Below are 13,595 nucleotides of genomic sequence, written 5' to 3' on the forward strand. Positions count from 1 at the left end.
GTTCACCTAAAGATGCTTCAAGAGGTCATTGATTTCCTATGGACCTACATGTGAGAAAAATAGTGCATGCGTGACTGAGAGATCAAACACAATGTATTTTTCTAAGGGCGTAAACAAACGAGGGACGCTGAACCAAATGTATTAAAAAGCAAGGGGACTGTGTTGAAGAATGATGTATCTACATGTTCTCTGCTGTATTTCCAATTGATTTTGAGTGCAGAAAATTATTGGCTTACCCTAGTTTATAATGTATGTTGTATGTTAATTTTTTTCAGATATTAATTTTTTTTAAAACATTTTAGTGGATTTATTAAAATCAAAAAACATTCCATGCAAGCAAGTCAAATTTTTCAAAAGCAGGTTTGAAATCAAATCAACCTCCACCCATAAGAAAGAGAGCTAGACCAACAAAGTAAAATTTTAATAGTAGGAAAAGTAAGTAAGGAAGTAAGTAAGTAAATAAATAAATAGAATAAAAAAATAATTAATTTTAAACAAGGCCAGTGTAGCCAAATCCTCCACCACAATTCTGTCCGTTGTTGCCGTCTCATTGAATTGTGTCACATTCCTCAGTGACTCATTCTCCTGATAGAGTGCCTCATCTGTTTTGTGCATTGCTAAAAGATATTACCACATATGATTCACAGGTCTTTTCAAATTATACATAAAAAGCAAGGTCATTCCACTTCTTATAGCCTAAGCATTCTATCTGCTTTAGAACACTGTGCTGTGTTGAACGAAAACACAAAGGAAAGGAAATTAACCATTTGCTCTTGCAGGTATAGCAGTACCTGGACACATCACAGTGGAAGTGTGGGGCCATTTCTTCGTACACAGGGTCCTCTTTTTTGTGTCTACGGATCCATTGTTAACAGAGAGTGAACATCTGTAAGCATCAAATGGTCTGCCAGTTACAGAACACCACATGAATGCGCCGGAACCAATTTTTTTAATTTCACCCTAATAGACTTTAGCTGTTTCATTTCGACTGTTAGCTGTAGAGCTTAGAAATCATTTGACAAACAAGGGGAATATTATTTCATTTTTGGCTTACAGGTAGGATGAAGAATCTTTTGTTCTCTCTCTCTAGCAATTTTAGATGCAGGTATGGCATATGTCTCGCCTCTACAATTTCAACGGGGATGCATAAAGATATATAATTAAAGAGAGACTGAAATGGTGATCAAGACTATTTATGTAGCGCTACAAACTGCAAAGTTCAATTTTATTGAGTGCAGACTGTGTCAGACACTTTCATATACACAATGGCACCTGTACAATCCCATTGATCTGTGTAAAACATGCAATGTCTAGTGTCTTTGTTGCTTGAATTATAGATTGTAAAAGAAAACAAGAACACACATGAAGGGTTGGGACACCCTTAGACAAACCCAGTATACGATGGAGCAAAAAACACTATTTAACATGCAGAGTGAGATACGTCTTCACAGACGAGAGTCTAACATGAGACTAGAGAGTTATGAACAAGCTGAGGCAGAAGGGGCGGGTCCAGGATCCCCAGAACTGGAAGTGATGTCATTGCTCCTTGATTTGTTGGTTTCCAGATCTGCAGAGGGAAGGAGAATGGAAGCGTTATAAGACAGCGTCAACCTGTGGAATTACAAGTTGACAAGCCTTGAAACATCTCCTAGGCACTTATGTGTGGCACAATATTGTGACCAACGGAGGACTACCAAAGAAAGAATTTGCACTTTAATCTCTTTATTCTGTAATAAAGATACAATTTTTAAAAACTGCAGTTTTACTGCAAACATGCAATCTGCAAATCAATGTCAAGTTCTCAGCTCTTACTAGAGCTCTATAAGACACTTCATAAACTCTTAAAAAAGTTCTCTAATATACAGTCACTCAAACAAAATGTATCCTCATTCGATTGTAGATGTTACTAAGTAAAAGGGTTAGAGACACTTTCCCTAATATGATGGGTAGTCAAAAAGTTCCAGGAATTGTGATATAGCGGGAGAGTGAGAGATCAGATTAGGGACACAATGTTGTGGAGTGGAGCGCAGCACATCTGTAGACCAGTTACAACAGGTCTGGATTGGTTTTGGCATGTAGTATATTGTTTTAATTACCGTTTGAGTTAGACGTATGCAATGTCACAGTTCGAACAACGTGCTAACACCAAGCTCATGTGCAAATTGAAGACTCGTACGCTAGCGGGTTTAAATATTTGTGTCAATGTGAGAGTACAGATTTTTTATTATTATTTTTAATGTATTTCCAAAAAATTCTAAAACCTTGGCTTGGCTTTGTCATTTTGGGATATGCAGCTTTGCTTGATAAGGAAAAAATGAATTTAACTCTTTTAGGGCTAATTATTTTTTCTCCCTTTTGTCCCAGGGCTGAATATTTTTCCAAAAAACTCAGCTTTCTAAAAAGCACACAAAGCAATGGTTTCACGCATATATCAACATAAAATGCTTATTTATGACAAATGTCTCTCTGTTTTATATTCCAGGAGACCCTACAGTATGCATATTCACATACATATTACACATGTGTCTGTCCCATCACTCATTAGCAGAAAGGCATTTTCTGGTATAAAACGGCTTGAAGTAGCCATAGTGTCCACCAGAAGGCCACATCGTTTGGTGAAGTCCAAGTTGCTAGCTTGTCTCCCACAGATCGATGTCTGTGTAGTCCTCCCGATTTTGTTGACGTGTCAGCTGCACGAGCATGTCCAGCACTATGATCAGCTGGGACCAGTCAGCTGATGCAGGCACCTAACTTTCGTTTTCGATCTCCAGATCACTTGTATCATAATCGGAGTTCAATAAGTCAAAGTCTGATTCAGCAATAATATGCAAAAAATAAATAAAGAAATAAATAATATGTACAGAGTATTTTGCTTTGTTCATTTGCTTCGCTCTCTTGCCCAGTGTCAATGCCATTCTAGACATTGCTCACTCTACGCTACTCACAAACATGTGGGGTTTCAACACCAAGTCAACGAGTCTAACAGTCCTCCAAGCAAAGATGGTCTACCTATAATGTAAGGGTGAGTTTTATCAACATTTACTGCTTTCTTTCACCCTCAGCCCCTGATATCCATCCTCAACACCTTGTGTCAATAAAAGTTGACATCCGCTCTAAAAGATTTAAATGATTTTAACATCAGCCTGCACCATAATAAAATGTGAAATTTGCACATCAGGAGGACATTGGCCCAGTGTCAGCAGACAGAAAAGGAGACCAAATTTGGTCACGAACCTGAAAAAGTCCATACCTTACTAGTCCATCCATCCATATTCTATACCCACTTATCCAGGGTAGGTTTGCTAGCAATGGGTGTAGACAAGAACAACTCCTAGACAGGGCACCAGACTATCATAGCCAATTTAGCACCCCCAGTTCTACTAACCTGCATGGTTCTGAGTGGCAGGAGAAAACCTGAGCACCTGAAAGGAACCAACACGGACACAGGGATAACATGCAAATTCCATGTATGTGAACCCCCTGTCTCCGTACTACCACAGCACCTCGCCTTACTGGTTTTTTTCCTTGAAACTTTTTTTGTTGTTTATTTATTTTATCATTTAAATTATTTGTCATTATGAGGGCTACATTAGCCAATATAAAATCAATAGTTTTTGAAGTTGTTTAAATTTTTATTTATACTTCTACAATCAAGATCTATACCCCACTGTGTTACTTTATTAATGATAAAGTGAGGTAGTGATGACATTGGCCAGCATTACCTACTCACCCCTGAGCCAATGAAGAATTTACTGAACTTGTACTAACAGTGATTAACCCATCTTGGGGAACTTTAGTAACTGGACCCTTGTAGCAGCCCCCACATTGGACCATTGGGGCCCACACTGCCCATTTTCTGCCCAACAGGAGGCCACTGTGAGCTGTTTGCATTGAACACAACAAACTGTTCAGGAAGTGAAGGGGTCTGAAGACTTTGTGAATTCACTTTATAATTCAACTGCCCTACACCGTGTGTTTGATGGGGAATTTATCAGCCAGCAGTTAATGGAAATGAGGGCATTAACAAATATAGCAGTTCATTCTTTAACTTTTTGATACTCTTAAGCATTTGAGGTGAAATGAATCAGCATCTCCATTAACCTGTTGAAGTTTGCTAACCACAAATTGTAGCTGTGTGTTTTTGGTGCCGCTCTTCCTGTCGTTTCCTGTTGTTTCTTAATTCAATTTTTTTGCCTTTCTTTTTTTCCCCACTTTATTTTTATCTCAGGGGGTTTTAGGAATTGCCGTATAACTTCCAATAAAGCTGACATTTTTACTGAGTATGTGTATTTGGTTGAGTGAGGAATGATAAGTGCAACTGGTACATTTTGACGTGTCAACCCGGCCGTCCTCATTTATTCAAAGTGAGCAGAAAAGCCAAGCTATGGTGCAGGATTGAAATGAAAAGAAACAAAAGAAACAGCCAGTTTTAGAATTAGGAAATTCTTCCTTCGTAAAAAGGTCAAAAGATAGGAGCTCCATCCTGCGCTGTGCACTGCCTCCTTCTGGTGACCCTCTGCTTTTAAGGTTGGAGACTGAAAGGGGCGGAGTCAGCTGCCCTCACTGGGCATCTTCTTGGCACAGTGGATGGAATGGAAGGCGATATGATTAGTGCCAGTGCCCCCTTGTGTCCTGGAGTGCTACTACATACAGTATCGTAGATGAATCTGGAGGGTGATTCACTGACACGCACAAGTGACAGTGAATTATAAGAGGCGAGGCATCAAAGGTACAAGGACTTTACTGGCTTTGTGACATTTTTAATTTTCGTTTCTCTTCATTCACAAAGATGGTAAGAGCTACTGCCTTCAAACTCACCAATTAATATAACCAAGTGGGAGGCTTTCAAAACTATACATGCCATTTCAATTAAGGATCATGCAACCAAAAGACAAAACATTTATTTATTGTGGGCCAAGACAATAAATGTTTACCCAAAAGTCCATGCTATCTTTGGCTAAAACTGAGGGTCGAAAACAAAAGTCAAAGTCAGAGAACAAAGCTGTCAGCCTGGCACAGGAAAGGTGACCACAATTCAAGAGATGACCAAGGTGAGGAAGCGAAAGACAAGCAGAGTGTCACAATCAGGTGTTTCGTTTTTGATTTTTGTATAAATTCTCACTGACCTCTAAAAATTATTTTGACCTTGTTTAAGGGGTTTTAATGGTCAAGAAATCATGTGGTATGATTTATTTCGGTGATCGACTTGTTTGTAATGATGTTGAAAGTAATTATGTGATTTGATCAGGCACTTCCTTTAGTATTGAATTTAGTATTATACTCTGGTTTATTCTTTCTTTAACTTAATTATTTTATTTAATTCTTTATATATCCTGTGTTAATTTTTTTATTGTTCTATGCAGTGTCTTGAGCATGGGAAAGGCATTATTTAAATATAATGGATTATTATTATTATTAGTGATATCTCCTATAATACAATTTATTTTTTCTTATTGACTCTGCCATTTTGTGGACTATTTAGATAGATAGATAGATAGATAGATAAATAGATAACTTTATTAATTCCAAGGGGAAATTCACATAATCCAGCAGCAGTATACTGATACAAAGAAACAATATTAAATTAAATTAAATTTATGGATGGCTGCTATGCTGTTGCTAGTCAAAGTCAACCGGAAGAGTGCCATTTTTGGGTCAAGAAAATAAAAGTCACATCATGCACTTCTTGGTTGTTCTTGACTGAATTCAACCCAAAAGACCCTTGCATTCATCACTTGTTGTTTTTGAATTACTGGTTATAAATATTTTTGCCCTGTTCTTTGACCACAATTTATAATATTGGGTTTGGTAATGTGTTCCTTTTTATTTTTTGGCTGTTAAACTTTCCCGCACTGTTTCTCGAAACACATCCTCAGCACTGCTTGCTTAACTAATAATTTTATTGGTCCTGAAACCTGTAAGTTTTGGCTTGGCATCATCTCCTGATTCCAGTTCCTTTCAAAGCTGCTGCCACCACGTTCAGTCAATACACAGAGAATCAAAGTAATAGCATTTGAAGCAAAAATTGAGAACCAGAAAATCTAAATACAGTGGAACCTCCATAATTTGTTCCAAAACTTTGGTCATAAACCAATTTAGTTGTGGCCTGAAGTAATTTCCCCCATAGGATTGCGTATAAATACAATTAATCCGTTCCAGACCGTATGAACTGTATGTAAATATATTTTCTTTAAAGATTTTTAAGCACAAAAATAATTAATTATACCATAAAATGCACAGTGTAATAGTAAACTAAATGTAAAAACATTGAATAACACTGAGACAAACACCCAGGCTCCCTGCTCAACAGCTGCACGCGAGCCTGCACTCACACTTGCACTCACTCTCTCTCTTGCACCGGCTTTCTCCTCCTGCATTTCTCCTACAACCTCCCGTTCTTTCCTGTTCTCTTCTTTTTCCCTTTAGCTGACTCGTGCTTCTATTTATGAAGAGGTGTGGTAGTCGTGGCTCCTGGGAACAATTACGGATGCGGACCACTTATCACCTGTGCACTTAGGTGACAAACGCCCACATCACGAACTCTTCAGGAACTGCTTCGGCCACACACCACCACACCCCCTCGCTAAGCCGCGAGTGCGGTGATTATTTATCAAAACTGACCTTTCTGAAGGTAGCTGTGGACCTGCTATACCACAGGAGGAAGCTGGGTTGAGAGTCCATCCTCGTCACACCCAATGCGACTCTTAATATCTTTAACTCTGACACCTCCAGCTAATTTTGGGTAGAGTATTCCTTTAAGATTTTCTTGGCTCTGGTTACATGGTGTATTTTCTGGCTTCAGTCTTACCGCTCTGTTCTCTGACTACACCCCTACGCTTTGTTGTTATAATATTGCCTTCTCAGTTGAATCCACTTCTAACTTCTCTGTGTCATCTCCTAATTTCATTTTCTCCCCAAACTGCTGCCATCTTGCATAAGCAGTACAATAATATGGCAGTGCACTTCTCTTAGTGTTCAAGTTTTTGGATATCAATATACTCCTTTGTAGTGTGTGCAGTTATTTCAAAAAACACTTTACAGAGATAGAACTTTTGCCAGTCTTTTAAAGTCCTATCTTTGGTCAATGTTTTGGCTTTGGTGCTTTTGGTTTCATTTTGACAACTTGCATTATTTGATTTTAATTTTTCTTTCATCTCTTGGTCTTGTTTTGCTCATTCTCTGCCTTCTCACTCCAGCCAGAACAATAGACGCCTGAGAAAATCACATCTCTGGATATGATTGCCACAAAAATTTCCAGTGAACATTATTGGACACACAATCACTTCCAGTACAGTATATTGGCCTAGCTATCAGATGGCTAACAGAATGTCAGGTTATATAGCACCTTGATATGTGGGGTACAAATGTAAGGAGGTTCTGCTCAACCTAACACACTGGTAAGCCTTCATCTGGAGTACTGTGTGTAGTTTTGGTCTCCAGGCTACAAAAAAGGACATAGCAATGCTAGGAAAAGGTCCAGAGAAGAGTAACTAGGCTGATTCAGGGGCTACAGGGGATGAGTTATGAGGAAAGATTAAAAGACCTGAGCCTTTACAGTTTAAGCAAAAGAAAACTAAGTGGTTACACGATTGAAGTGTTTAAAATTATGAAGGGAATTAGTCCAGTGGATTGAGACTGTGACTTTAAAATGAATTCATCGAGAACACGGGGACACAGTTGGAAACTTGTGAATGGTACATTTCGCACCAATATTAGGATGTTTTTCTTTACATAAAGCACCATAGACACTTGGAATAAGCGACCAAGTAGCGTGGTAGACAATAAGACTTTAAGGACTTTCAAAACTAGACATCCTTATTGTAAAAGAATTAAGCGGATAGGATTGGTGAGCTTTGTTGGGCTGAATGGCCTGTTCTCATCGAGACTGTTCTAATGTTCAACAGTGAGGAAGATGTTCAACAGAGAAAAATAACATAACATTCTCATATCCACTGTCCCAGGGGGCTTCGTCAGTCCTTAACAGAGCATTTAGAAACCCATAGGCCACAAACACAGTCAACAGGCTTAAGATCTGAAATCAAGATGATGACAAGATGTGATGTGAGGTTCTCCATGCCACCTTTATAGCAGAGTGTATATTAAAAAATACTCCCTCCTTGTTGACATTTAAGTCTTTTTAATACATAAAGCTGAAAGTGTGTTTGTTTGTTTAGTATGCAAACCAACATCAATGAACCTTCACCAAGCTTTCCAGAGGTTACCCATCAGTTCAGAGCAAGAGCACAGGCTATGATTTGTTCCAAAATTTGACTGCACTTGCACGTTATTAGGATAGTGCCCCCAGGAGACATTTTTGGAACTTGACAAATGTATGCAGAATCCGAATCCACAGGAAGTTTAGCCAGTGGAATTTTCGATTGGGGCCAGAATTTTTCCCAGGAGTAATATATTTACTGCCATTTTTTCCAGCACAGAGTACGTCACCCGGTGATACTAGTAATACTGATAAAGCCCACTTATACTTGTAAGTCCAGCAGTCTGTTACACATACAGTATACTTATATTAAAGTGCAGAAATCCCTGCACCTAAAGCATAATTATTTAATTCCATATTCTATACAGAATAACAAAAATGGTTGTCCAAAATTCTAACTAGATCAGCTTGCTACCTAGATATACAGTATAGATAGATTTGAAAGGCACTAATAACAGATAGATATGAAAGGCACTATATAATAGATAGATAGATAGATAGATAAGACACTATTAGATAGATAGACAGATAGATAGATAGACAGATAGATAGATAGATAGATAGATAGATAGATAGATAGAACTTTATTTGTCCCCAGTGGGAACTTTGGCTTTATACAGAAGCTCTTTAAATAAAAAGCAAATACACATACACACATACACTTTGGTCTGAACATGAACAAGAATAACCAATAAGGTAGACCATTTAAAAAGAAAGAAAAGAAAACTTCTGCCTTGTCAGACCAAGTCACAGTGTAGCCTTATGCAGACTATTGTCTCTGGTATTAAGGAACCCCATAGCATTTCTTGACACACTTCTGCTGAATGATTTGTTGGCTGAAAGTCCTCAGTGTTAGTGTGTAACAGAGAGGATGTGCAGCATTGTACTCAGTTTTGTTTTAATTATGTCCTTCACTACTAGCTACAGGGGGTCCAGAGTGCATCTCATAACTGAGCCTGCCCTATTAATTAGCCGGTTAATTAGGTGGGCCTCTCTTGAAGTGATGTTACCAGCCCAGCACACCACAGCATAGAAAATGACACTGGCCATCAAAGAGTTATAGAAAATGTGAAGGATGTCACTACCCACATTAAAGGAGCACAGTCTCCAAAGGTGTTCGGGCATGTCTAACCGGGAGGAGGCCCCAGGGAAGACCCAGGACATTGCTGGAGGAACTATATCTCTAAGCTGGCCTGGTAACACCTTGGGATTCCCCTGGAAGTGCTAGTAGAAGTGGCCGGGGAGAGGGAAGTTTGGGTATCTCTTCTCAAGTTGCTGACCCAATCTCGGATAAGCGGAAGAGGATGGATGGAAGTCTCCAAAGGAAAAAGAGCCTGCTGTGGCCTTTCTTATATAGTTCCTCTGTGTTTTGAGACCAGTCCAATTTGTCATTGATGTTGACCCCCAAGTACTTTTGGTGTCAAGGAACAGACCACCTGTACATCCACTCCTTGACTAGTGACCGGACATAGAGGCTCTTTGGTGTGGTGAAAGTCGATAAGCAGTTCCTTGGTTTTCCTGATGTTAAGATGCAAACAACTCTCTTTCTACCAAGAAACAAAGTCCTCCTCCTGACTCCTCTCCTCTGTCTCATTCCCCTTATCGGTAAAACCCTCAAGTGCAGAATCATCGGAGAATTTCTGCAAGTGACATCACCTGGGGTTATATTTTTAATTTGAGGTAAGTGAGTAAACGTTAAAATATTTCAAAGATTTACATATTATCTTTAAAACATGTTGATATTAGAAGAGTCATTTAGAAAAATCCAAGAATACGTTTCAAACACCAATATAAGACTATGCTTTGATGTTAATAGTACCAAGCAATTTAAAAATGCAATGTTGAGAAGTTCAGAATATAATGTCATAGCCCCACCTTGTGGCTAAGCTGAAGCAACACATGGACTAACCTGAATGGTTTTGCATTAGAAAGCATTTTTCCATTGTTAATGCTGCCGTCTTTATTGTCTGTTGTAAATGTGAGTGAGCTTTCTGCTCCAAACTACATTCTTTTATAGTTTTGGAGGAACCAGACCCTTCAGTTTTATTCCACTCTGTTGCCAGTTTAACATAGCTTTACATTTTATTACCATTTAATGATAGAATTACAATTACAACCTTTAAGAATCGATTTACAGCCTTATTTATATAACCACCTTCCACAGATCAGGTTTTCTCTCTATTTTTGTGTCTTTGTATAAAGCTAATGTTCCTGATTGACTCATTGACTAAATGATGAGAAATTGTTATTTGCAGTGAAATGCTTTTCACTAAGGGATCTTTTTTTTATTGCAAATGTAAACACAATAAATGTGAACACGAGCCAGTTAAGAAAGAGAGTGTTACCCACATGGCATCTCTCTCCCCAGTCACATCCCATCCCCTTAAATCCAAATCCCATGAATCCCCCAATCAAAGCCTATGAGCAAAAAAACAATTAATTATTTTGGATAAAGGAAAAGAGAACAGCAGTGAAACTAACCCTACCGCTTGAGCAGACTGGAGGAATGACAACAACAGTATCAATGCGACAACTAGGCTATAATTGAACGAGCTGAAGCAAACATTTTCTCAATGAATCATATATGCAAGATGAGTTGTAAATGATAACAACATCATTAGACAGGACTTCCTCTGAACTTTTTGTCATTTAAACCTCAGAGATTTAGTGTGGTTTTCTCTTTGTTGTTGAAGTGTGTCTTATCCTCTTCCCCAGATCAAAAGAGCTCTCTGAGGCCTTCAGAAAGAAGGTTATAGATGCCTGGGAGTTAGAAAGATCTCCAGAATATACAAAATCATCCACCCCACTATCTGTAAGATCATCTACAAATGGAGAAAGTTTCAGACAACTTCTAATTTATCTGGGACAGGACACTCCAGCAAGTTTAGCAACAACAACAATTTATTTCGTTTAGAGCCCCAAATCACATAGTCTTTTGATAAACCCCCAACCTTGACTCCCTAAAAAAACAAGAAAAGCTGCCAAAAAATACTGCGGAGTGAGAAAAAAAAATGGAAGTAATCTTCGGAAAGGAAATTCTGGGTAGGCTGGGGTTGCAATGAGAGTCAAAAAATGGGGTAAATATGACACACAAAACAGAACACAAGTGATCCTCCTCACAGAGGTAGGTGGCCAATCCGACAGTACAACAACAAGGTAAAATGCAAGAAAAGATTATACCGCTCACTAAATACAGAACTATCACATGTGAGGATGCAGATTTGTTCAAATACATCAAAACAAAGTAGAAACTAATGAGCATAAATCGAAATCAATACTATCTGTCCTTCAGCTAATTGTAGAACCACTGCCTGATTATAGAAAAGGAGTCAGACAAACCAGACACAGGCAGAGTCCTGGAGCCCTCAGGCAACAAGCCGCCTCCCTATTGGCCATTGTACAGCTGATTCAGTGCTGGGCCGGCCAATCTAATGAAAGGACCCTTCTGATTTCAGTGTTCCTTTTTCTGGCAGGCAAACAACCTGGCAGTAAAGCAGTGGCACCAAGTGCCACGTGAGGAAACCGAGAAGAAAAAACAGAACAGGGGAGGGTTAGTAACAGTTTACATATGACTTATATTTTAGTACTAATAACTAACAACGGAGATGCAGTATGCACAGCAGCTCTACTCAGGGTATGCTAAACTGAAGTAGTGAGTCTTTAGCTAGCATTTAATAGCTGAGACTGAAGGGGCACCTCTTATAGAAGCAGGCGGACCATTCCACAACTTCAGGGCCCTGCAACTAAAAGCTCAACTTCCTACTGCTATTATATTAATCCTGGCATCTTGAGATCTTAATGTGCACTCTGGTTTGTAAGTGATGATAAGTTCAGATACGTAAACAGGGCCTTGGCCATTTAAGGCTTTATATGTTAAAAGGAGGATTTTGAAATCTGCCCTAAACTTAACCGGGAACCATTGTAAGGACTTAAGAACTGGAGTTATGCGTTAGCACTTTCTTGTTCTTGTAATAATTATTGCAGCAGCATTTTGAATTAACTGACAGCTGCATAAAGAATGATTTGAGCAGTTAGTGAGCACCACATTGCAGAATTTAGAATGCAATTTGCTGAAAGAAATCTGTGGGACACCCAAAATTTCTTCATGGGACTTACAGGTGCTAATCATGCTAATGTTGATGTCAAAGTGCAGGAATCAACCATAAGAAAGAAGTGTGCCAGGAGAAAATCTTTGCTGACCAGAAGGAACATCAAGGCAAGACTAAAGTTTGCCCATGAACAGCTTGGCAAAAGCCAGGACTTGTGGAACAATGTGCTCTGGACAGACGGCATTTAATGTAAGTAAATATAAAGAATTACACATGGAAAGTAGAAATATTACATTTGAATACGTAATGAGAGATCTGAAACTTGAGAGTATAAAAAGGAACTGGTAGTCACAGTGAACTCTTCTCTGTCTAAAACAAGAAGCAATTGAAAAGGCTGATGGGATGTTATGGTATATATCCTGATGTGTGGAATACAAGTCAAGGGAAGTCATGCTTAAACTTTATAACTCATTAGTAAGGCCTCACCTGGCGTACAGTGTGCGATTTTAGTTCCTGGGCTACCAAAATGACATAACAGCACAAGAGAAAGTCCAGAAAAGAATGACTAGGCTGAGGGGTATGAACTATGAGAACAGATTGAAGGAGTTGAACAATTTCAGTTTTAGCAAAAATAATTAAGAGGTGACATGATTGAAGCGTTTAAAATTCTAAAAAGAATTAGTAGAGTGGATCCAAGGCAGGTACCTTAAAATAAATTCTTTAACAAAAATGCAGTAGCTGGAAATATTCATTTTTCTTCATGCAAAGAACTATAGACACATGGAATAAATTGCCAAGTAGCATGATTTTTGTTTATGAATTTTAAATTTATTAAGGTAGGTATTATTATTGTCCCTTTATATTCGTCTCAAGGCACAGTCAATCAAGGCAACTAAGCATTTCACTGCACATTGTTCTGTATTTAATGTATGTGACAAACAGCTTTAGATTTGGTTTGGGAAATGGCTTTAGACCATATTTAGGACTTTTTTGGTCCCTTGATTTGTACAAGTTTGCTTGTCTTTTTCTTTGATTGTCAAACCTTTTGCCTAATGAAAAAGACTTTATCTCCCAAGTGCAAAATTACAGTATATTCTTTTTACTAGTGTGGTTTCATTTCTTCATCAGGCATAACAAAAAAGATTCATATCAATTATTTCTGATCCTGACATGAAGTGGATAATTTAAGAAATCAAACAATTACAAAGGCATATGCAAACCCAATTAAATGACTTCACTCCACACCTGTAGAAAGTCATCATGGGTCTGTCTCTTTGGAAGGAAGACCATCATCAAAAACCTCACTAAGACATGAGCTTCTTTCAACTGGT

Source organism: Polypterus senegalus, chromosome 14, assembly GCF_016835505.1.
Source record: "Polypterus senegalus isolate Bchr_013 chromosome 14, ASM1683550v1, whole genome shotgun sequence".
Lineage (NCBI taxonomy): Eukaryota > Metazoa > Chordata > Cladistia > Polypteriformes > Polypteridae > Polypterus > Polypterus senegalus.